Below are 558 nucleotides of genomic sequence, written 5' to 3'. Positions count from 1 at the left end.
CTATTATTATTATTATTATCATTATTATTATTATTATTATTATTATTATTATTATTATTATTATTATTATTATTATTATTATTATTATTATTATTATATTTACTATTTCTGGAGTTGTTTTTGATATGTTAAGCGTGAGTCACTCTGTCCAAATTTAACTGTTTGCGGCTGTATTTCGGGCGGTTTTGTCTGTCTATACTTCTATGTCTGTCAGTCTATATGTCTGTCTGCCATTCTCTGTTTATCTTTCATCTCCCTCTCTCTGTCTGTCTGTCTGTCTGTCTGTCTGTCTGTCTATCTCTCTCTCTCTTTCTCCCTCTCTCCGTATCATACTTGTTAATTCTCCCTCTTTTTCTCCCCCTCTCCTCCCAAATGTCCAATGTACATTAATACATTCGTTTACTCCAGTTATTTCTTGTTACGCACTATATCATACATGTGTATATAAACATTCATACATGCATATACATGCATGCATACAGTTCATACATACATTAATACATATATATATATATATACACACACATATATATATATATATATATATATATATATATA

The sequence above is a fragment of the Octopus bimaculoides genome, chromosome 15 (assembly GCF_001194135.2).
Source record: "Octopus bimaculoides isolate UCB-OBI-ISO-001 chromosome 15, ASM119413v2, whole genome shotgun sequence".
Classification (NCBI taxonomy): Eukaryota; Metazoa; Mollusca; class Cephalopoda; order Octopoda; family Octopodidae; genus Octopus; species Octopus bimaculoides.
Note: the sequence above shows the minus strand (reverse complement) of the source record.